Source organism: Arachis hypogaea, chromosome 10, assembly GCF_003086295.3.
Source record: "Arachis hypogaea cultivar Tifrunner chromosome 10, arahy.Tifrunner.gnm2.J5K5, whole genome shotgun sequence".
NCBI classification, from domain to species: Eukaryota; Viridiplantae; Streptophyta; class Magnoliopsida; order Fabales; family Fabaceae; genus Arachis; species Arachis hypogaea.
The window spans coordinates 85,036,654-85,059,300 of NC_092045.1; the positions used below are offsets into that span (position 1 = coordinate 85,036,654).

The 22,647-nt window shown below is 39.7% G+C and overlaps 1 non-coding gene across 1 annotated transcript; it reads right to left on the minus strand.

The window, feature by feature from the left end:
• Positions 1 to 5,360: 5,360 nt before the first annotated feature.
• LOC112719285 (small nucleolar RNA R71) lies at positions 5,361 to 5,468 on the minus strand. Its single transcript, XR_003161592.1, has one exon. It is a non-coding gene; the product is annotated as a small nucleolar RNA R71 (small nucleolar RNA).
• Positions 5,469 to 22,647: the final 17,179 nt, after the last annotated feature.

Sequence of the window (22,647 nt, forward strand, 5' to 3'; positions counted from 1 at the left end):
TACTATGAGTTTGTATATTTTTCTGTGATTTTAGGTATTTTCTAGCTGAAATTGAGGGACCTGAGCAAAAATCTGATTCAGAGGCTGAAAAAGGACTGCAGATGCTGTTGGATTCTGACCTCCCTGCACTCGAAATGGATTTTCTGGAGCTACAGAATCCCAATTGGCGTGCTCTCAATTGCAATGGAAAGTAGACATCTTGGGATTTCCAGTAATGTTTAATAGTTCATACTTTGCTCGAGATTTGATGGCCCAAATTGGCGTCAAAACGCCGGTCAGAGACCCTTTTCTGGCGTTAAACGCCAGAACTGGCATAAACGCTGGAGTTAAACACCCAAACTGGCATCAGAGTTGGTGTTTAACTCCAAGAAAAGCCTATGCACGTGAAAGCTTCAATGCTCAGCCCAAGCACAAACCAAGTGGGCCCCGAAAGTGGATTTCTGCATCATTTGCTTATTTCTGTAAACCCTAGGTTACTAGTTCATTATAAATAGGACCTTTTACTATTTTATTTTCATCTTTTTTATCATCTTTGATCTTGGGATTAGATCTTCGAACCCTTTTTTGATTGTTTCATGTTATTTGGGAGGCATGGCCATTCGGCCATGTCTAGACCTTGTTCTTATGTATTTTCAACGGTTGAGTTTCTACACATCATAGATTAAGGTGTGGAGCTCTGCTGTTCCTTATGAATTAATGCAATTACTACTATTTTCTATTCAACTCAAGCTTATTCTTCTTCTAATATATCCATTCGCACTTCAACATGATGAATGTGATGATCAAGTGACACTCATCACCATTCTCACTTATGAACGCGTGCCTGACAACCACTTCCATTCTACCTGAAAACAAGCTTGAATGCATATCTCTTGGCTTCCTGGTCCACGACGCATGGTTGCCTCTCCTGACAACAGAGCCTTCCATTCCGTGAGATCAGAGTCTTCGTGCTATAAGCTAGAATCAATTGGCAGCATTCTTGAGATCCAGAAAGTCTAAACCTTGTCTGTGGTATTCCGAGTAGGATCTGGGATGGGATGACTGTGACGAGCTTCAAACTCGCAAGTGCTGGGCGCAGTGACAGTGCACAAAAGGATCAATGGATCTTTTTCCGACACGATCGAGAACCGACAGATGATTAGCCCTACGTAACCCGTAGCCAGACCATTTTCACTGAGAGGACGGACGGTAGCCATTGACAACGGTGATCCCCCAATATACAGCTTGCTATGGAAAGGAGTATGTAAGATTGGATGAAGACAATAGGAAAGCAGAGGCTCAGAGGGAACAAAGCATCTCCATACACTTATCTGAAATTCCCACCAATGAATTACATAAGTATCTCTATCTTATTTTATGTCTTATTCATCTTTTAATTATCAAAACCCCATAACCATTTGAATCCGCCTAACTGAGGTTTACAAGACGACCATAGCTTGCTTCAAGTCGACAATCTCCGTGGGATCGACCCTTACTCACGTAAGGTTTTACTTGGACGACTGATGAGCGGATAATTTGTACGCTTTTTGGCATTGTTTTTAGTATGTTTTTAGTATGATCTAGTTAGTTTTTAGTATATTTTTATTAGTTTTTAGTTAAAATTCACTTTTCTGGGCTTTACTATGAGTTTGTGTGTTTTTCTGTGATTTCAGGTATTTTCTGGCTGAAATTGAGGGACCTGAGCAAAAATCTGATTCAGAGACCAAAAAGGACTGCAGATGCTGTTGGATTCTGACCTCCCTGCACTCGAAGTGGTTTTTCTGGAGCTACAGAAGCCCAATTGGCGCGCTCTCAACGGCGTTGGAAAGTAGACATCCTGGGCTTTCCAGCAATATATAATAGTCTATACTTTGCCCAAGATTTGATGGCCCAAACCGGCGTTCAAAGTCACCCTCAGGAATTCCAGCGTTAAACGCCGGAACTGGCACCAAAATGGGAGTTAAACGCCCAAACTGGCACCAAAGCTGGCGTTTAACTCCAAGAAGAGTCTCTACACGAAAATGCTTCATTGCTCAGCCCAAGCACACACCAAGTGGGCCCGGAAGTGGATTTTTATGTCTTTTACTCATCTCTGTACACCCTAGGCTACTAGTTTTCTATAAGTAGGACCTTTTACTATTGTATTTGAGATCTTTGGATTATTTTAGATCTTTTGATCATTGGGAGGCTGGCCATTCGGCCATGCCTAGACCCTGTACTTATGTATTTTCAACGGTGGAGTTTCTACACACCATAGATTAAGGTGTGGAGCTCTGCTGTACCTCGAGTATTAATGCAATTACTATTGTTCTTCCATTCAATTCCGCTTGTTCTTGTTCTAAAATATCACTTGTTCTTCAACTTGATGAATGTGATGATCCGTGACACTCATCATTATTCTCACCTATGAACGTGTGACTGACAACCACCTCCGTTCTACCTTCGATTGGGTGAATATCTCTTGGATTCCTGATACACGATGCATGGTTGATCGCCTGACAACCGAGTGCTCGCCTGACAAACGAGCCAGCCATTCCGTGAGATCAGAGTCTTCGTGGTATAGGCTAGAACTGATGGCGGTATTCAAGAGAATCCGGAAGGTCTAACCTTGTCTGTGGTATTCTGAGTAGGATTCAATGATTGAATGACTGTGACGTGCTTCAAACTCCTGAGGGCGGGGCGTTAGTGACAGACGCAAAAGAATCACTGGATTCTATTCCGGCCTGATCGAGAACCGACAGATGGATAGCCGTGCCGTGACAGGGTGCGTTGAACATTTCCACTGAGAGGATGGGAGGTAGCCACTGACAACGGTGAAACCCTTGCTTAAGCTTGCCATGGAAAGGAGTAAGAAGGATTGGATGAAGACAGTAGGAAAGCAGAGAGACGGAAGGGAAGGCATCTTCATACGCTTATCTGAAGTTCCTACCAATGAATTACATAAGTATCTCTATCTTTACCTTTATGTTTTATTCGCATATCACCATACCCATTTGAGTTTGCCTGACTAAGATTTACAAGGTGACCATAGCTTGCTTCATACCAACAATCTCTGTGGGATCGACCCTTATTCGCGTAAGGTTTATTACTTGGACGACCCAGTACACTTGCTGGTTAGTTGTGCGAAGTTGTGTTTATGCCATGGTAGTGAACACCAAGTTTTTGGTTTCATTACCGGGGATTATTTGAGTTGTGAAAAGTATTGATCACAATTCCGTGCACCAAGTTTTTGGCGCCGTTGCCGGGGATTGTTGAGTTTGGACAACTGAAGGTTCATCTTGTTGCTTAGATTAGGTATTTTTTTTTCGAAATTCTTGAAGATGAATTCTAGAGTTTCATGATGATTTGTTGAAATCTGGCTGGCTGTGAAGCCATGTCTAATTTCATTGGACCGAGATTTCAACCTATCATCACAAGAGCTTGTTGATTTCTATCAATCTTGCTTTTGGAGCAGTGATCTGCTAAGGCTTGGCTGGCCATTGGCCATGTCTAGTGTTTTGGACCGAAGCTTTCTTTGAAAGCTTGGCTGGCTGTGAAGCCATGTCTAATTCCTGGACTGGAGTCTTAGACTAGCATTGCACTGATTCCTGGAATTCTCATTAAGAATTTTGATACTTTTTTTTCACTTAATTTTCGAAAAACACAAAAAAATTTACAAAATCATAAAATCCAAAAATATTTCTTGTTTGAGTTTAGTGTCTCATTTTAAGTTTGGTGTCAATTGCATGTATTAATTCATGTGTCTTAAGGATCTTCAAGTAATTCTTGATGATTACTTACTCTGATCTTTGAATTCTTTTGACTTGAGTGTTTATGTGTCTCATATAGTGTCAGCAGTATACAAACTGCTAAGTTTAGTGTCTTGCATGCATTGTTATTTGATTCTTGTTGCATTTTGATTATTAAAAATCCAAAAATATTTTTTTTTATTTTATTTGTGTCTTCTCAAGTCAATAATACAGAGAATTGAAGATTCAGAACATACAGCAGAGGAACTGCACAGAAAAAGCTGGGCGTTCAAAACGCCCAGTGAAGAAGGACAGACTGGCGTTTAAACGCCAGCCAGGGTACCTGGTTGGGCGTTTAACGCCCAAAAAGGTAGTGTTTTGGGCGTTAAACGCCAGAATGTGCACCATTCTAGGCGTTTAACGCCAGGATGGCACAAGAGGGAAGATTCTGTTTTTCAATGCAATTTTTTTTTCAGGTTTTCAAAGTTTTTCAAAATCAAATCTTTTTCAAATCATATCTTTTTAATCATATGTTTTCAAAATCAATTTCTTTCCTTTTTCAAAGATACTTGCTATCAATTAATGATTTGATTCAACATATCAAGTATGTTACCTTTTCTGTTGAGAAAGGTTTAATGTTTGAATCATATCTTTTCTTGTTAGGCAAGTTATTAATTTTCAAAATCAAATCTTTTTAAAATGTTTTTCAAATCATATCTTCTCAATCACATCTTTTTAAAATCAATCATATCTTCTTAACCACATCTTTTTCAAAATTGTTTTCAATCAAATCTTTTTGATTTCTAATTTCAAAATCTTTTTCAAAAATCACTTTAATTCTTTCCCACTCTTGGTTTTCGAAAATTAATTAGTGTTTTTCAAAATGTTTTCAAAATTTCTTACTTAATTTTCGAAAACCACTTCCTCTCTTTTCACATCCTTCTATTTATGGACTAACACTATTCCTTAATGCAAAATTCGAACTTCATCTTCTTTGATAAGTTCGAATTTTCTACTTCTGCCTTCCATTTTTCTTTTCCTCTGACACCTCAAGGAATCTCTATACTGTGACATAGAGAATTCCACATTTCTTGTTCTCTTCTCTTTCTTATGAGCAGGAGCAGAGACAAAAGCATTCTTGTTGAGGCTGACCCTGAACCTGAAAGGACCTTGAAGAGAAAGCTAAGAGAAGCTAAGGTACAATTCTCTATAGAGGACCTAACCGAATTCTTCAAGGAAGAAGAGCTCATGGCAGCCGAAAACAACAACAATGCCAACAATGCAAGGAAGGTGCTGGGTGACTTTACTGCACCTACTCCCGACTTCTATGGGAGAAGCATCTCTATCCCTGCCATTGGAGCAAACAACTTTGAGCTTAAGCCTCAATTAGTTTCTCTAATGCAACAGAATTGCAAGTTCCATGGACTTCCATTGGAAGATCCTCATCAGTTTTTAGCTGAATTCTTGCAAATCTGTGACACAGTCAAGACTAATGGGGTTGACCCTGAGGTCTACAGACTTATGCTATTCCCTTTTGCTGTAAGAGACAGAGCTAGGACATGGTTGGACTCACAACCTAAAGAAAGCCTGGACTCTTGGGAAAAGCTAGTCAATGCCTTCTTGGCAAAGTTCTTTCCACCTCAAAAATTGAGTAAGCTTAGAGTGGAAGTCCAAACCTTCAGACAGAAGGAAGGAGAATCCCTCTATGAAGCTTGGGAAAGATACAAACAATTAATCAGAAAGTGTCCTTCTGATATGCTTTCTGAATGGAGCATCGTAGGTATTTTCTATGATGGTCTCTCTGAACTATCCAAGATGTCTTTGGATAGCTCTGCAGGAGGATCTCTTCATCTGAAGAAGACGCCTACTGAAGCTCAAGAACTGATTGAAATGGTTGCAAATAACCAATTCATGTACACTTCTGAAAGGAATCCTGTGAACAATGGGACTAGTCAGAAGAAAGGAGTTCTTGAGATTGACACTCTGAATGCCATATTGGCTCAGAACAAAATATTGACCCAACAAGTCAATATGATTTCTCAAAGTCTGTCTGGAATGCAAAATGCACCAAGCAGTACTAAGGAGGCTTCATCTGAGGAAGAAGCCTATGATCCTGAGAACCCTTCAATGGAAGAGGTGAACTACATGGGAGAATCCTATGGGAACACCTATAATCCTTCATGGAGAAATCACCCAAATTTCTCATGGAAGGATCAACAGAGACCTCAACAAGGTTTCAACAATAATAATGGTGGAAGAAACAGGTTTAGCAATAGCAAGCCTTTTCCATCATCTTCTCAGCAACAGACAGAAAGTTCTAAGCAGAATACCTCTGACTTAGCAACCATGGTCTCTGATCTAATCAAAACCACTCAAAGTTTCATGACTGAAACAAGGTCCTTCATTAGAAACTTGGAGGCACAAGTGGGTCAGCTGAGCAAGAAAATTACTGAACTCCCTCCTAGTACTCTCCCAAGCAATACAGAAGAAAATCCAAAAGGAGAGTGCAAGGCCATCAACATGGCCGAATTTTGGGAGGAAGGAGAGGCAGTGAACGCCACTGAGGAAGACCTCAATGGACGTCCACTGGCCTCCAATGAGTTCCCCAATGAGGAACCATGGGAATCTGAGGCAGTAAGAAGGATTGGATGAAGACAGTAGGAAAGTAGAGAGACGGAAGGGAAGGCATCTTCATACGCTTATCTGAAGTTCCTACCAATGAATTACATAAGTATCTCTATCTTTACCTTTATGTTTTATTCGCATATCACCATACCCATTTGAGTTTGCCTGACTAAGATTTACAAGGTGACCATAGCTTGCTTCATACCAACAATCTCTGTGGGATCGACCCTTACTCACGTAAGGTTTATTACTTGGACGACCCAGTACACTTGCTGGTTAGTTGTGCGAAGTTGTGTTTATGCCATGGTAGTGAACACCAAGTTTTTGGTTTCATTACCGGAGATTATTTGAGTTGTGAAAAGTATTGATCACAATTTCGTGCACCAACGACCTAGTGCACTTGCTGGTTAGCTGCACGGAGTTGTGAGAGAAGTGTGAACTCACGATTTCATGTACCAAGTTTTTGGCACCGTTGCCAAGGATTATTCGAGTTTGGACAACTGATGGTTCATCTTGTTGCTTAGATTAGGTTTTTTTTCTTTTTATTTTGTTCTTCAGAATTTTTAAGAATGAATTCTAGAGTTTCAGATGATGCTTTTATCATCACAGGAGCTAGTTGATTCCCATCAATTTTGCTGTTGTATGTAATGTCCTGTTGAAGCTTGATTAACCATGTCTAATCCTTTTAGACTGAATCTTTAGACTAACATTGCATGATTCCTGGAATTCTTATTAAAAATTTTGAGTTTCTTATTTTCTTGTTCAAAATAATTTTCGAAAAAAAATACAAAAAAGTATAAAATCATAAAACAAAAAAATATGTTGTGTTTATTGTTTGAGTCTAATGTCAAATTTTAAGTTTGGTGTCAATTGCATGTTTTTTTTATTTTTCCTGCATTTTTCGAAAACTCATGCATTGTGTTCGTCATTGATCTTCAAGTTGTTCTTGATGATTTTCTTTGTCTGATCTTTAAATTCTCTTGTTTTGTGTCTTGTGTTGTTTTTCATGTGCATTCTCAAATTGTTAGTGTCTCTAGTATGAAAATTTCTAAGTTTGGTGTCTTGCATGTCTTTCTTTTCTTAAAAATTTTCAAAAAATATGTTCTTGGTGTTTATCTTGACATTCAAAGTGTTCTTGCATGTATTCCTTGTTTTGATCTTAGTTTTTCATGTTTAATTTCATTCTGTTGTTTTTCTCTCTCATCATTAAAAATTCAAAAAAATTTCAAAATTATGTCTTTTCAAGTCAATAATACAGAGAATTGAAGATTCAGAACATACAGTAGAGGAATCACAGAGAAAAAGCTAGGCGTTCAAAACGCCCAGTAAGGAAGGATTTCTGGCGTTTAAACACCAGCCAGGGTACCTGCTGGGCGTTTAACGCCCAAGGAGGTAGCCAAGTGGATGTTAAACACCAGAATGGATACCATTCTGGGCGTTTAACGCCAGGATAACACCAGGGAGGTAATTTTGTTTTCAATTCAAATCTTTTTCAATTTTTCAAGTTTTAAAACTAATTTTTCAAAATCTTATCTTTTTCATATCCTCTCTTATCAATCATATCTTTTTCAAAAAAAATTTTCATTTTTCTTTTAATATTTTCGAAAATCCTTGCTAACAATTAATGTTGTGATTCAAAAAATTTCAAGTTTGTTACTTTCTTGTTAAGAAAGGTTCAATATTTGAATTTTAGAATTATATCTTTTAATTTCTTGTTAGTCAAGTCATCAATTTTAAAAACCAAATCTTTTTTTAAAATTATTTTTTAATCATATCTTTTTTTAAATCACATCTTTTTTAATTTTAATTTCAAATTCTTTTTCTAACTTCTTATCTTTTCAAAACTTACTATTTCTTATCTTTTTCAAAACCACTTAACTACTTTTCTCTCTCCAATTTTTGAAAACCACTAACAACTTTTTTAAAATTCTTTTTAATTAACTAATTATTTTAAGCTCTAATTAAGCTCTAATTTTATTTTATTTAAAAATTTTCGAAAATTCTCTCTCTCCCATCTCTTTCTATTTAATCACTACACTTATCCTCCTTTGATAATTCGGACCCCCCTCTCTCTCTCTATAAGTTCGAATTCTTCTTTATCTACCTCATCCTTCTATTCTTCTTTTTCTCTGACACATCAAGGAATCTCTATACCATGACATAGAGAATTCCATACTTTCTTTGTTTTCTTCTCTTTCATATGAGTAGGAACAAAGATAAAGGCATTCTTGTTGAAGCTGATCCTGAACCTGAAAGGACTTTGAAGAGGAAGCTAAGAGAAGCTAAAGCACAACTCTTTGGAGAGGACCTGATAGAAATTTTCGAAAAAGAAAAAGACATGGCAGCCGAAAATAACAACAATGCTAATAATGCAAGGAAGGTGTTTAGTGACTTTACTGCACTAACTCCCGATTTCTATGGGAGAAGCATCTCTATTCCTGCCATTGGAGCAAACAACTTTGAGCTTAAGCCTCAATTAGTTTCTCTGATGCAACAGAATTGCAAGTTTCATGGACTTCTATTGGAAGATCCTCATCAGTTCTTGGCTAATTTTTTGCAAATATGTGACACTGTTAAGACCATTGGAGTTGATCCCTAGGTCTACAGACTTATGCTTTTCCCTTTTGCTGTAAGAGACAGAGCTAGTATATGGTTGAACTCACAACCTAGAGACAGCCTGAACTCTTGGGAAAAGCTGGTCAATGCCTTCTTAGCTAAATTCTTTCCACCTCAAAAGATGAGTAAGCTTAGATTGGAAGTTCAAACATTCAAACAAAAGGAAGGTGAATCCCTCTATAAAGCTTGGGAAAGATACAAGTAATTGATCAGAAGGTGTCCCTCTGACATACTTTCAGAATGGAGTATCATAGGAATCTTCTATGATGGTCTGTCAGAGTTATCCAAGATGTCATTGGACCATTCTGCAGGCGAATCTATTCATCTAAAGAAAACGCTTGCAGAAGCCCAGGAACTCATTGAAATGGTTGCAAATAACCAGTTCATGTACACTTCTGAAAGAAATCCTGTGAGCAATGGGACAACTCAGAACAAAATATTGACTCAACAAGTCAATGTAATTTCTCAAAATCTGGCTAGATTACAAGCTGCATCTGGTAGTGCTAAAGAAGCCTGCTCTGAAGGAAAAGCTTATGACCCAGAGAATCCTGCAATGAAAGTGGTGAATTATATGAGAGAACCCTATGGAAACACCTACAATTCTTTATGGAGGAATCACCCAAATTTCTCATGGAAGGATCAACAGAAGCCTCAACAAGGCTTCAATAACAATAATGGTGGGAGAAACAGGTTTGGCAATAGCAAACCTTTCCCATCATCTTCTCAGCAATAGACAGAGAACTCTGAGCAGAATCATTCTGGCTTGGCAACCATAGTCTTTGATCGATCTAAGACCACACTAAGTTTCATGAATGAAACAAGATCCTCCATTAGAAATTTGGAGGCACAAGTGGGTCAGCTGAGTAAAAAGGTTACTAAAACTCCTCCTAGCACTCTCCCAAGCAATACAGAAGAAAATCCCAAGAGAGAGTGCAAGGCCATAACCATGACCAACATGGCCGAACCTGGAGAGAGTAAGGAGGATGTGATTCCCAGTGAGAAAAACCTCATGGGATGTCCTCTGAATGAAAAGAAGTTCCCATTTGAGGAACCAAGGGAATCTGAGGCTCATACAGAGACCATAGAGATTCCATTGAACCTACTTCTGCCATTCATGAGCTCTGATGAGTGTTCTTCCTATGAAGAGGATGAAGATATTACTGAAGAGAAAGTTGCTAAGTACCTTGGAGCAATCATGAAGTTGAATGCCAAATTATTTGATAATGAGACTTAGAAGGATGAACCTCCATTGCTCATTAATAAACTAAACACCTTGGCTCAGCTGAAGATACCTCAAAAGAAACTGGATCCCGGAAGGTTCTTAATACCTTGCACCATTGGCACCATGACCTTTGAGAAGGCTCTGTGTGACCTGGGGTCAAGTGTAAACCTCATGCCACTCTCTGTAATGGAAAAACTAGGGATCTTTGAGGTACAAGCTGCAAGAATCTCACTAGAGATGGCAGACAATTCAAGAAAACAGGCTTATGGACTTGTAGAGGATGTCTTGATAAAGGTTGAAGGCCTTTACATCCCTGCTGAATTTATAATCCTGGACACTGGAAAGAATAAGGATGAATCCATCATCTATGGCAGACCCTTCCTAGCCATAGCAAAAGCTGTGGTTGATGTTGACAGAGGAGAATTGGTCCTTTAAGTGAATGAGGACTACCTTGTGTTTAAGGCTCAAGGATCTCCTTCTGTACACATGGAGAAGAAGCATGAAAAGCTTCTCTCAATTCAGAGTCAAACCAAACCCTCACATTCAAACTCTAAGTTTGGTGTTGGGAGGCCATTATCATGCTCTGAGTATCTGTGAGGCTCCATGAGAGCTCACTGTCAAGCTATTGACATTAAAGAAGTGCTTATTGGGAGACAACCCAATTTTTATTTATCTATGTTAAATTTCTATTTTCCATTGTTATTTTATGTTTTCTTTAGGTTGATGATCATGTGGAGTCACAAAAACAACTGTAAAAATCAAAGCAAATTCAAAAACAGCATTGAAAATAGCACACCCTGGAGGAGGAGCTTACTGACGTTTAAATGCCAGTAAGGGTAGCAGAATGGACGTTAAACGCCCAGTCTGGCACCATTCTGGGCGTTTAACGCCAGAAAAGGGCACCATTCTGGGCGTTTAACGCCAGAAAAGGGCACTAAGCTAGCGTTAAACGCCAAAAAGGGAAGAAAAGCTAGCGTTTATGATAAAACACTATTTTATGGTTTATATTATGTTTAATTGAGTGGTTTTTATCAAATTCCTGCCCACTTATTCATATGATTTGCATGATTTTACAATTCCTTCCTAGTTTAGTTCTATGGTTGAAAACTTACTTTCTAGAGATCTTTTAATTACATATTTTAATTCACCTTTATACCATTCGATGCCGTGATCCGTGTGTTAAGTGTTTTAGGCTTCTTAGGGCAGGAATGACTTAGAGAATAGAGAGAAAGCTTGCAAAAATGGAAGGAACACAAGAAACTAAGGAGATGACCAGTGAACATCGACGCGGACGCATGGCTCACGCGACCGTGCGAATTGGAGAAAATCGCAGTGACATGTTCGCGTGCTTGACGCGTCACGTGGATTGGAGTTCGCACAAATGACGCGAGCGCGTGCCTGACGCGAGCGCATGCCTGACGCACACGCGTGGAGAGGAAAATCGTCAAATGACGCGTACGTGTGACCGACGCGTACGCATGACATATGCGATCTACAGAAATTACAGAATACGCTGAAGACGATTTTGGGCCGCGTTTTGACCCAGATTTCGGCCCAGAAACACAGATTAAAGTCAGGGAACATGCAGAGACTCAACATATCAGATCATACACACAATTTTAGGTTTAGATGTAGTTTTTACCGAGAGAGGTTCTCTCCTCTCTCTTAGGATTTAGGATTAGGAGTCCTCTTAAAGGAATTAGGATTTCATCTTCTTCAATCACAGGTTCAATGTTCCTTTTATTTATTTTCTCAATTTAGTTTATGAACTCTTTATGTTTAGGTTGATTTTCTATTTAATACAATTTGAGGTATTTCAGATTCGTGATTGTTTTATTCTATTTATGATACTTTCAATTTAAATTAGATTTATTTTCCCTTTTGGCTTTGGTTAAGTAATTGGTAACACTTGAGATATCAAACTCACCTGTTGATTGAAATTGGAATTACTGATTGATTTGGATCACTCTAAAGCTAGTCCTTCCATAGGGATTGACTAGGACTTGAGGATCAAGCTAATTAGTCCACTTGACCTTCCTTTGTTTAGTAAAGGCTGACCAAGTGGGGTTGAAACCCAATTCTCATCACACCTGATAAGGATAACTAGGATAGGAATTCCAGTTCTAAAACCTTGCCAAGAGATTTTATTATTATTAATTTATTTTTATTGTTATTCAAACTTCTTGCTCCTCATTTCAAAAACCCAAAAATATTGTTTTCCATAACCAATAATAAACACACCTCCCTGCAATTCCTTGAGAAGACGACTGATGAACGGATAATTTATACGCTTTTTGGCATTGTTTTTAGTGTGTTTTTAGTATAATCTAGTTAGTTTTTAGTATATTTTTAGTAGTTTTTAGTTAAAATTCACTTTTCTGGACTTTACTATGAGTTTGTGTGTTTTTCTGTGATTTCAGGTATTTTCTGGCTGAAATTGAGGGTCCTGAGCAAAAATCTGATTCAGAGACTGGAAAGGACTGCAGATGCTGTTGGATTCTGACCTCCCTGCACTCGAAGTGGATTTTCTGGAGCTACAGAAGCCCAATTGGCGCGCTCTCAACGGCGTTGGAAAGTAGACATCCTGGGCTTTCCAGCAATATATGATAGTCCATACTTTGCCCAATATTTGATGGCCCAAGCCGGCGTGGCAAATCAGCCTCAGAAATTCCAGCGTTTAACGCTGGAACTGGCATAAAACTTGGAGTTAAACGCCCAAACTGGCATGAGAACTGGCGTTTAACTCCAGAAAACGTCTCTACACATAAAAGCTTCAATGCTCAGCCCAAGCACACACCACGTGGACCCAGAAGTGGATTTTTACGTTATTTACTCATTTCTGTATACCCTATGTTACTAGTTTACTATTAATAGGATCGTTTGACATTGTATCAGTACCTCATGACACTTTACACGTTTTCTTTGTGTATCTTCCATGGCATGAGTCTCTAAACCCCATGGTTGGGGGTGAGGAGCTCTGCTGTGTCTTGATGGATTAATGCAATTACTACTGTTTCTCATTCAATCATGCTTGCCTCCATTCTAAGATACTACTTGTTCTTAACCCGGATGAATGTGATGATCCGTGACAGTCATCATCATTCTCAACTATGAACGTGTGCCTGACAACCACCTCCGTTCTACCTTAGATTAAGTAGATATCTCTTGGATTCTTTAACCGGAATCTTCGTGGTATAAGCTAGAACTGATGGCGGCATTCAAGAGAATCCGGAAGGCCTAAACCTTGTCTGTGGAATTCTGAGTAGGATTCAATGATTGAATGACTGTGACGTGCTTCAAACTCCTAGCAGGCGGGGCGTTAGTGACAGACGCAAAAGAATCACTGGATTCTATTCCGGCCTGACCGAGAACCGACAGATGATTAGCCATGCTGTGACAGAGCATAGGAACATTTTCACTGAGAGGATGGGAGGTAGCCATTAACAACGGTGAAACCCTACATACAGCTTGCCATGGAAGGAGCCTTGCGTGTTTGATGAAGGAGACAGTAGGAAAGCAGAGATTCAGAAGATGGAGCATCTCCAAAACCTCAACCTATTCCCCATTACTGCAAAACAAGTAACCATTTCATGTTCTTTTGCATTTCACAATCAATCCTGATAATTTCTGATATCCTAACTAAGATTTAAAAGATAACCATAGCTTGCTTCAAGCCGACAATCTCCGTGGGATCGACCCTTGCTCACGCAAGGTATTACTTTGACGACCCAGTGCACTTGCTGGTTAGTTGTGCGGAGTTGCAAAAGTGTGATTGCAATTTCGTGCACCAAGTTTTTGGCGCCGTTGCCGGGGATTGTTCGAGTTTGGACAACTGACGGCTTATCTTGTTGCTTAGATTAGGACTGTTTTGTTTTTGTTGGTTTAGAGTCTTTTAGTTGAGTCTAGTTCATATTTTAAGTTTGGTGTCAATTGCATGCTTTTGCTTTTCTTTTAATTTTCGATTTTTGCATGTTCTTAGTCCCTTTTTGATTCATAAAAATTCTAAGTTTGGTGTCCTCTTTGTGTTTTTCCCTTAAAAATTTTCGAAAAAATTAGTGTTTGATTTTCTAAAAATTTTAAGTTTGGTGTCCTTTTGTGTTTTTTTTTTCTTTCTTTCCTCTTTTCAAAAATCAAATCTTTTTCATAAAAATTTTTCAATCATATCTTTTTAATTGCTATATTCAAAATCTTTTTCATTAACTAATTGATTCCGTTCTCAATTTGCTTTGATCTTATTTTCTTTTTGATTTTCGAATTTTTATTTTAATTTTCTTTTATTTTAATTTATTTTTTTTCGTTAACTCAAAAAAAAAAATATTTTATCCATCATGGACCTAAGTGGAATTGATCAGTCCAAAAGGACTCTGGGGTCATATGCTAACCCCATTACAGCTGCATATGGGAGTAGCATATGTACACCTCCCATCAAAGCAAGCAGCTTTGAGCTAAATCCTCAACTCATTATCATAGTGCAGCAAAATTGCCAGTATTCCGGTCTTCCACAGGAAGAACCTACTGAGTTTCTGGCACAGTTCTTACAAATTGCTGACACAGTACATGATAAAGAGGTGGATCAGGATGTCTACAGACTATTACTGTTTCCATTTGCTGTAAAAGATCAAGCTAAAAGGTGGTTAAATAACCAACCTACAGCAAGCATAAAGACATGGAAACAGTTGTCAGACAAATTCCTGAATCATTTTTACCCTCCAAAGAGGATGACACAGCTAAGGCTGGACATCCAGGGCTTTAAACAAGAGGATAATGAATCCCTTTATAATGCCTGGGAGAGGTATAGAGGTATGCTAAGGAAATGTCCCTCTGAAATGTTTTCAGAGTGGGTACAGTTAGACATTTTCTACTATGGGCTTACAGAAAAAGCTCAGATGTCTTTAGACCACTCAGCTGGTGGATCTATACACATGAGGAAGACAATTGAAGAAGCTCAAGAGCTTATAGACACTGTTGCTAGAAACCAATATTTGTACTCTAGCAATGAGTTCTCTCCAAAAGAGGAAGTCATGATAGTAGTCACTAACCCTAATCCTCAAGAACAGATAATTGAGCTTAATCGACAATTGCTCCTGATGACAGAACAGTTAGCAGACTTTAAAGAGATGCTTCATGAAACTAAAGTTGCTAACAAAAGCATAGAACTGCAGTTGAATCAAGCAAAACAGCAAATATCTAAACAGATAACAGAGGAATGTCAAGCAGTTCAACTGAGGAGTGGGAAGACACTGAATACCTCTGCTCAAAAGAGCAGAAAGCCAAACAAGGAACAATTGACAGAGGATAACCAAACCACTGTTCAAAATCCCTCTGAGGACAGTAAGAGCCCAGAGAGGAATGTTATTGGCGTTCAAACGCCAGAAAGGGAAGGAAAGCTGGCGTTAAACGCCCATTCCTTGCCCAGTTCTGGCGTTCAAACGCCAGAAAAGGGGGAAAAGTTGGCGTTAAACGCCCATTTTCCACCCAATCCTGGCGTTCAAACGCCAAGGGAAGATCAGACACCTGAGAGTGCTGACAGTAATCCCTCTAACAAGGCTTCTTCAACCACTTCTGTAAGGAATAAACCTGCAGCATCTAAGGTTGAAGAATATAAAGCCAAGATGCCTTATCCTCAGAAACTCCGCCAAGCGGAACAGGATAAGCAATTTGCCCGCTTTGCAGACTATCTAAGGACTCTTGAAATAAAGATTCCGTTTGCAGAGGCACTTGAGCAAATACCTTCTTATGCTAAGTTCATGAAAGAGATCTTAAGCCATAAGAAGGATTGGAGAGAAACTGAAAAAGTTTTTCTCACTGAAGAATGCAGTGCAGTCATATTAAAGAGCTTACCAGAAAAGCTTCAAGATCCAGGAAGCTTTATGATACCATGCACATTAGAAGGTGCTTGCACCAAGACAGCCCTATGTGATCTTGGAGCAAGCATCAATCTAATACCTGCATCCACTATCAGAAAGCTTGGGTTGACTGGAGAAATCAAACCAACCCGGATATGCCTCCAACTTGCTGATGGCTCCATTAAACACCCATCAGGCATAATAGAGGATATGATTGTCAAGGTTGGGCCATTCGCCTTTCCAACTGACTTTGTGGTGCTGGAAATGGAGGAGCACAAAAGTGCAACTCTCATTCTAGGAAGACCTTTCCTAGCAACTGGACGAACTCTCATTGATGTACAAAAAGGGGAAGTAACCCTGAGAGTCAATGAGGATGAGTTCAAGTTAAATGCTGTGAAAGCTATGCAGCATCCAGACACACCAAATGACTGCATGGGCACTGACATTATTGACTCTCTGGTAGAAGAGATCAATATGGCTGAAAGCCTAGAATCAGAGCTTGAGGACATCTTCAAAGATGCTCAACCTGATCAAGAAGAACCAGAGGAAGCAAGGGAATTTTCGAAAATTCCTCAGGAGGAGGATAAGCCTCCCAAACCTGAACTCAAACCACTACCACCATCCCTGAAGTATGCATTTCTGGGAGGGGGTGAAACTTTTCCAGTGATTATAAGCTCTGCTTTAAATCCACAGGAAGAGGAAGCACTGATTCAAGTGCTAAGGACACACAAGACAGCTCTTGGGTGGTCCATAAGTGATCTTAAGGGCATTAGCCCAGCTAGATGCATGCACAAGATCCTGTTGGAGGATAATGCCAAACCAGTGGTCCAACCACAAAGGAGGCTAAATCCAGCCATGAAGGAGGTGGTGCAGAAAGAGGTCACTAAATTACTAGAGGCTGGGATTATTTATCCTATTTCTGATAGCCCCCGGGTGAGCCCTTTCCAAGTTGTCCCCAAAAAGGTAGGCATGACAGTGGTTCATAATGAAAAAAATGAACTGGTTCCTACAAGAACAGTCACAGGGTGGCGTATGTGTATTGACTACAGAAGGCTCAATACAGCCACCAGAAAGGATCATTTTCCTTTACCATTCATAGACCAAATGCTAGAAAGACTAGCTGGTCATGATTATTACTGCTTTTTGGATGGCTATTCAGGCTACAACCAAATTGCAGTAGACCCTCAGGACCAAGAGAAAACAGCATTTACTTGCCCTTCTGGCGTGTTTGCCTACAGAAGGATGCCTTTTGGTCTGTGCAATGCACCTGCAACCTTTCAGAGGTGCATGCTCTCTATCTTCTCAGATATGGTAGAGAAATTCCTGGAAGTCTTCATGGATGACTTCTCAGTATATGGAGACTCATTCAGCTCCTGTCTTAATCACCTAGCACTTGTCTTGAAAAGATGCCAAGAGACTAACCTGGTTTTAAACTGGGAGAAATGTCACTTTATGGTGACTGAAGGAATTGTCCTTGGGCACAAAATTTCAAGCAAGGGAATAGAGGTGGATAAGGCAAAGGTAGAGGTAATTGAAAAATTACCACCACCTGCCAATGTTAAGGGAATCAGAAGCTTTCTAGGGCATGCAGGATTCTACAGAAGGTTCATAAAGGATTTTTCGAAAATTGCAAAACCCTTGAGTAACCTGCTAGCTGCTGACACACCATTTGTGTTTGACACACAGTGTCTGCAGGCATTTGAGACCCTGAAAGCTAAGCTGGTCACAGCACCAGTCATCTCTGCACCAGATTGGACATTGCCATTTGAATTAATGTGTGATGCCAGTGACCATGCCATTGGTGCAGTGTTGGGACAGAGGCATAACAAGCTTCTGCACGTCATTTATTATGCCAGCCGTGTTCTAAATGACGCACAGAAGAATTACACAACCACAGAAAAAGAGTTACTTGCAGTGGTCTATGCCATTGACAAGTTTAGATCTTATCTAGTGGGATCCAAAGTGGTTGTGTACACTGACCATGCTGCTCTTAAATACTTACTCACAAAGCAGGATTCAAAACCCAGGCTTATAAGATGGGTGTTGCTTCTGCAAGAGTTTGATATAGAAATAAGAGACAGAAAAGGGACAGAGAACCAAGTAGCTGATCATCTGTCCCGAATAGAACCAGTAGCTGGGGTGTCCCTCCCTTCTACTGAGATCTCTGAGACTTTCCCAGATGAGCAACTCTTTGCCATTCAGGAAGCTCCATGGTTTACAGATATTGCAAATTATAAAGCTGTGAGGTTCATACCAAAGGAGTACAGCAACGTGCAAAGAAAGAAGTTAATTTCAGATGCCAAGTACTACCTCTGGGATGAACCATATCTCTTTAAGAGATGTGCTGACGGAGTGATCCGCAGATGTGTACCCAGAGAAGAAGCACAAAGGATCCTATGGCATTGCCATGGATCACAGTATGGAGGACATTTTGGAAGTGAGCGAATAGCCACTAAAGTCCTCCAATGTGGCTTCTACTGGCCTACTCTCTATAAAGATTCCCGAGAGTTTGTGCGTAACTGTGATAGTTGCCAAAGAGCTGGTAACTTGCCTCATGGATATGCCATGCCTCAACAAGGGATATTAGAGATAGAATTGTTTGATGTATGGGGAATTGACTTCATGGGGCCATTCCCACCATCATACTCAAACACTTACATTCTGGTGGCAGTGGACTATGTATCTAAGTGGGTAGAAGCAATTGCTACACCCACTAATGATACCAAGACCGTGCTGAAATTCCTCCAGAAACACATCTTCAGCAGATTTGGTGTTCCCAGAGTACTAATCAGTGACGGAGGGACTCATTTCTGCAATAGACAGCTATACTCTGCTATGGTTAGATATGGAATTAGCCACAAAGTGGCAACTCCGTATCATCCACAGACAAATGGGCAAGCTGAAGTCTCTAATAGAGAACTAAAAAGAATCCTGGAACGGACTGTGATGGCCCGAAGAAAGGATTGGGCAAAGAGCTTGGATGATGCTCTGTGGGCATACAGAACAGCATTCAAGACTCCTATAGGAACCTCTCCATACCAACTGGTGTATGGGAAGGCCTGTCATCTTCCCGTGGAACTGGAACATAAAGCCTACTGGGCAACCAGATTCCTAAACATGGATGTACAGTTAGCTGGTGAAAAAAGACTGCTCCACCTAAATGAGCTAGAGGAGTTCAGACTCAATGCCTTTGAAAATGCAAAAATTTATAAGGAAAAGGCAAAGAAATGGCATGACAAGAAGTTGTCAACCAGAGTCTTTGAGCCAGGACAAAAAGTCCTGCTCTTCAACTCTAGGCTCAGACTGTTTCCAGGAAAACTTAAATCCCGGTGGAGGGGTCCGTATGTGATTATAGGAGTATCACCATATGGATATGTTGAGCTTCAGGATATTGATTCTGACAAAAAGTTCATTGTTAATGGACAGAGAATCAAGCACTATCTTGAAGGCAATTTTGAGCAGGAATGCTCAAAACTGAGACTTGAATGATTCTCAGTGAAGGTCCAGCTAAAGACAGTAAAGAAGCGCTTGCTGGGAGGCAACCCAGTCATTAGGAGGTTATACGTTTTGTTTTTACAGAGGCAAGTATAAAAAATGAAGGAATTCACAGAGTTACAGAAGGATTCAGCTCAAAAAGCAGAGAAAAAGAGCTTACTGGCGAAAAAAACGCCAGTAAGGGGCATTTTGGGTGTTAAACGCCAGGATTGGTGCCATTTTGGGCGTTAAACGCCAGAATGGGCATCATTCTGGGCGTTTAACGCCAGGTGTGCAGCATCCTGGGCGTTCAGAAAAATGCCCAGTGATAAAGGATTTCTGGCGTTTAACGCCAGCCAGGGCACCTGGCTGGGCGTTAAACGCCCAAAAGGGGCATCCAATGGGCGTTAAACGCCAGAATGGGTGCCATTCTGGGCGTTTAACGCCAGTAAGGTGGGGGGGACCACAATTTTGTTTTCAAATCAGATTTTTTCAAACTTTCCTTTTCTCACCCATATTTTTCTACAAAAATACATTTCAATCTCTCATCATTCACTTTCAAATTTTCAAATATCTAAAATCATTCTTCAAATCTTTCAAAACATTCCCAAATTTTGTTCAAAAAACTCACCTTTCTCTCAATTTCTTTCCATATCTTCTCAAATCTCTTTTCAAATTTCTTTTTTTCGAAAACTCCCCTCCCCATCTTATAAATACACGTTTGGCTCCCTCTTCCCACCACACCATTCGAATTTCCTCTTCCTCTCTCTCTCTTCTTTCCTTTCTTTTGCTTGAGGACAAGCAAACCTCTAAGTTTGGTGTGCTTTTCCGTGATCACTAAGCCAAGATTCATCAAGATCATGGCTCCTAAGGGAAAACAAACCAATTTAAGAGGAAAGAAAGAGAATAATCCAAAGAATCTTTGGAATCAAGAAAAGTTCTTAACCAAAGAACATGAAGACCATTATCACAAAATAATGGGTCTGAGGTCAGTGATCCCGGAAGTTAAATTTGATCTGAAAGAAGATGAATATCCGGGGATCCAAGAGCAAATTCGAAACAGAGGATGGGAAGTTCTGACCAATCCTGAAATAAAGGTTGGAAGGAACATGGTTCAGGAATTCTACTCTAATCTGTGGCTAACAGATAAGCAGAGAATGACTGGAACTGCTTACCATACCTACAGAACCATGGTCAGAGGGAAAGTTATGTACTTCCATCTGGACAAAATAAGAGAAATCTTCAAACTACCTCAACTGCAAGATGATCCTGAATCCTTTAATAGGAGGATGGTGAGAGCAGATAAAGGGTTGGATCAAGTTCTAGAGGACATATGCCTCCTTGGAACTAAGTGGATAACCAATTCAAAGGGTGTCCCAAACCAACTCAAGAGGGGAGACCTCAAACCAATTGCAAGAGGTTGGCTAGACTTTATTGGGCGTTCCATATTGCCCACTAGCAACCGTTCTGAGGTCACCATCAAGAGAGCAGTGATGATTCATTGCATCATGCTTGGAAAAGAAGTGGAGGTTCATCATGTGATTGCTTGTGAGATCTACACAATTGCAAATAAGAATTCCACTGAAGCCAAATTGGCTTACCCAAGCTTGATCTTCTTGCTCTGTAAAGAGGCTGGGGTGAAGATGGGAGTAGATGAGTTCATACCCATTGAACACCCAATCACCAAGAAGTCAATGGAAGGACAAATGCAAGACAACTCTAATTTTTGTTTTCTGAATGAATGCTTGAACAGTGCATATGTCTCTTGAATTTGTTGTTTTGAGAATGTTAGAAATTGTTGGCTCTTGAAAGAATGAGGAAAAAGAGAACTGTTATTGAGGATCTAAAAAAATCATTAGATTGATTCTTGAAGCAAGAAAAAGCAGTGGATACAAATATATATATATATATATATATATATATATATATATATATATATATATATTTTCGAAAAAAAAAGAAAAGAAACAGAAAAAGAAAGAAATAAAGTTGTGATCCAAGGCAACAAGAGTGTGCTTAAGAACCCTGGACACCTCTAATTGGGGACTCTAGCAAAGCTGAGTCACAATCTGAAAGGGTTCACCCAATTATGTGTCTGTGGCATGTATGTATCCGGTGGTAATACTGGAAGACAGAGTGCTTTGGGCCACAGCCAAGACTCATACACTAGCTATGTTCAAGAATCATTATACTTAACTAGGAGAATCAATAACACTATCTGAGTTCTGAGTTCTTATAGATGCCAATCATTCTGAACTTCAAAGGATAGAGTGAGATGCCAAAACTGTTCGGAGGCAAAAAGCTACTAGTCCCGCTCATCTAATTGGAGCTATGTTTCCTTGATATTTTGGAGTCTATAGTATATTCTCTTCTTTTTATCCTATTTTGATTTTCAGTTGCTTGGGGACAAGCAACAAATTAAGTTTGGTGTTGTGATGAGCGGATAATTTATACGCTTTTTGGCATTGTTTTTAGTGTGTTTTTAGTATAATCTAGTTAGTTTTTAGTATATTTTTAGTAGTTTTTAGTTAAAATTCACTTTTCTGGACTTTACTATGAGTTTGTGTGTTTTTCTGTGATTTCAGGTATTTTCTGGCTGAAATTGAGGGTCCTGAGCAAAAATCTGATTCAGAGACTGTAAAGGACTGCAGATGCTGTTGGATTCTGACCTCCCTGCACTCGAAGTGAATTTTCTGGAGCTACAGAAGCTCAATTGGCGCGCTCTTAATGGCGTTGGAAAGTAGACATCCTGGGCTTTCCAGCAATATATGATAGTCCATACTTTGCCCAAGATTTGATGGCCCAAGCCGGCGTGGCAAATCAGCCTCAGAAATTCCAGCGTTTAACGCTGGAACTGGCATAAAACTTGGAGTTAAACGCCCAAACTGGCATGAGAACTGGCGTTTAACTCCAGAAAACGTCTCTACACATAAAAGCTTCAATGCTCAGCCCAAGCACACACCAAGTGGACCCAGAAGTGGATTTTTACGTCATTTACTTATTTCTGTATACCCTAGGTTACTAGTTTACTATTAATAGGATCTTTTGACATTGTATTAGTACCTCATGACACTTTACACGTTTTCTTTGTGTATCTTCCACGGCATGAGTCTCTAAACCCCATGGTTGGGGGTGAGGAGCTCTGCTGTGTCTTGAT